Genomic DNA, 3,232 nt, shown 5'->3' on the forward strand with positions numbered 1-3,232 from the left:
AAACGCTCAGTGCCGCTCGCTCAACCCAGAATGCCCTTTGGTGATTTGCTTGCTCGAGATCGAGAATCTGTAGCGATCGAGAATAGTAGAGCAGTTATGGAGTTCAGATATTGTTTCAACGAAGTTGCAAGCCTTATACATAAATGTAAAGTAAAAAATCTAAGTTAAGAATGAGCAGGGAGAAGAAACTGAGAGGGAGTGCGGGGAGAGTTAGTAAAGATTCATATTGGAATCTGAAGCGGCACATTGCCAGAAAGGACGAGGATGTGCTACGCAAACATGGTGCCGCAAAAGGTGAGCTAGTTACATACCATAATAAATGAATAAACAGGTAGGCTAAGGTTATATTCGGTTGTACGGAGCCCCGATCATGACATGCAGACAATTAATCACGGCCAACGAATTTAGAATAGGCTAGTTCTCTTTTATGCTAGGACTACATTATGGCCACGAATTAAGAATTTATTTTTTCGTTTAGTCTAATTTATGGCCACGAATTAAGTATTTGTTCTCTTGTTTAGGCTTAGCTGCCACGAATTCATTAGTTCGTTAATTCGTTCATTCCCTATAGTAGGCCTAAATCGTGGAACGAATTATTATAATCATTATTACTTAAAATTAATAAATAGTAATAAATAAATGTTAAAAAGAATAAAACCTGCTGACGTCGTAGAAACGAATTGTTAATTCGAATTATATTCGGAGCTCCGTAGTTATTAAATAATCTCCGTTAAACTGTAGACCTAAGCTAACACACAGCTGTATATAGGCCTAAATACAGAACTACAGAGTACAGAAGATATTAGCCTGCACCACTTGGATTTTGGAAAACCAGTGCTGGATCCCTCCCGCAAAATCTCCAGCATCCCCAGTGCTTCTTCCAGGGCTGAGCGAGTGTTTTCGGGCACAGCGAATGCTGAAGCTTGACACTTTGTCCAAGCTAATGTTTCTTAAAGTAAATTCTAAAATCCAGTAAACATCAAGAGATGTTTTAATAGACCACAGTTCCCCGCAGTTATGGTTTATTTTAACTTGACACTAGAAAGTGTGTTTCTTTCATTGACGTCAGTTCATAATCCAAGCGTTCTTTAAGTGCATTTTATCTTGTGTGCTTTTCACAGGCTTTATAATCCATGTGTATTTTGTAAAGATCTACACACATTTCATCTCGTGTGTGTGTGTGTGCGTTTGTGTTTTAATGAGCCCGTTTTGAATGTTCTATTGCACAACAACTGCAGCTATTTTCACGGAAATAAAGTTAACGAAAATCAAATACACTTTTTCAGTTTTTGCATTTTAGGTAGGTTTGCTAAGGTTAGATTCATATATTTAATAAATTGTAATTAATACATTACAATTAATAAAATTAAGAAGAATGTAAGAATTTCGCTCTGAAACATGATAATTGCTATTTATCAGCATGCTTAATTTTAGACAATAATCCAAGAATTTCGTTACAAACAGTAAACAATTAGGCCTACTAGAGAAATGTTATGTCGGAGCGGGATCTGAGCGGGAATTGGTTCACGGTGAGCATGAGCGGAATATTAACGGAGCGCTTGCTTGTGCGGTTAGAGCGACTGAGCGGAGCGCACGTCCATAGAGCGGACACCATCACACCGCTCCGCTTCGCTCACATGCTCTGATGCTGACTGGCTTAACTTTAATTAGACGCACACTATGTGTAATGTTAATTAACAAAATGGATATTGTTGCAGTCCGATAGATAAGACCCCAGCATCCACCTGAGCAAATATCATAATTTTGTAATTTGATATCTGCTGTTATTTTCTACACTTCATCAGTCCCAGCAGCAGAGTAACAGCTGGTTAATTCATGTTCGTGCAATGAGACAGACAAAGTTAGCCGATGCATGCCATTTACTCTCTGGTGTAGATAAAAGTTATCAGGGTTACAGTGCACCAAACTCCTGGGTGGACTGAACTTGAATGAAATGAAATAAAAGCGTGCAGAATATAAACAGTCTTTCTCCGTTTCCTGAACTACACAGCACAGCTAGAGCATACGTCACAACGAGCACATTTCTTCAAACTACACTACCCACAATGCATTTCATTCAGGATTACGTCAACCATAGTGATCTTAAGCGATAACTCTAATATCCCTTCTTTCCACAACACGGTCATTGATATGACTGTGATAAGCGCGTGCTTCTGACGCTGCATGCAGCTGAAATCAACCACACACTCATCATGATGAAAACATGAGAAAAATTAATGTGAACATTGAGATTATGCCGATGTATATGGGGAACCCCAGTTAAAATGCATACACAAGAATGCTTATTTAGTTTAACCTGTTTCATGTCCGTTACTATCGGTGTGTCCTCAGAGCGATTACATGCTCTAAACGGCCTTTGCTCCAGCTGTAAGCTAAATGCTGCTGCTAATATGCTTAATAATTCGCTCCTGCATACGATGCAAACTGCTAACATGACACTTTGTTTAAACTTGTTTATGGTTGCTCGTTTTTGTATTCAATTAGGCAGACCATGCAAATATACACAGCGATATGGATTAAAAGAGCATTCACTTATCTTAGATGTTGATTTCAGTTGTTCTGAAGTGCCCTGCAGACTGCTACAGCAAACAAATGCCAGGTATTTGAATATTGAGCAATGAACTCACTGGCTACTGATACAGGAGAAAACCAATCAGCTGTGCCATGTGATAATGATGTCATTAGGTCAGATTGAGTTAGACCTATCAGACTGCGCCATCTAGAGTTTCATGCCAGAACTCTGTATATATATATATATATATATATATATGATCAAATATAGCTATCTCTGCTGCACATTTTATGGAGGACAGCTTCCTCTCTACAGTAAAAATGCTACCTATCAGATTGTGCTTCCAGCATGATTTGAATGTGGTTTGAGGCTTTAATAACGCCTACACCTACCCCAACCCTAAACCTAATCTTACAATATTAAAAATACAGTGTTAGTAGCATGATCTGATAGGTAGCATTATTTTTTAGAACACTGGATTCGCCCAAAAGCTTGTCCTGAAAGATGGTGCAGTTCCCACTTTAAAAGCAGAAGCTGTTGTTTATGGGCCACAACCTGTAAGTACAGCCCTCTACGAACACCTTGGCAATTGAATCGCCATTGGCTAGTAAATTTTTTTGTTTACTCGCCAGACTGATTAATATATACATACACGTATACATATATATATATATATATACACACACACATACATACACA

The sequence above is a fragment of the Sinocyclocheilus grahami genome, unplaced genomic scaffold (assembly GCF_001515645.1).
Source record: "Sinocyclocheilus grahami isolate Dianchi unplaced genomic scaffold, SAMN03320097.WGS_v1.1 scaffold1305.1, whole genome shotgun sequence".
In the NCBI taxonomy this organism is placed as follows: domain Eukaryota; kingdom Metazoa; phylum Chordata; class Actinopteri; order Cypriniformes; family Cyprinidae; genus Sinocyclocheilus; species Sinocyclocheilus grahami.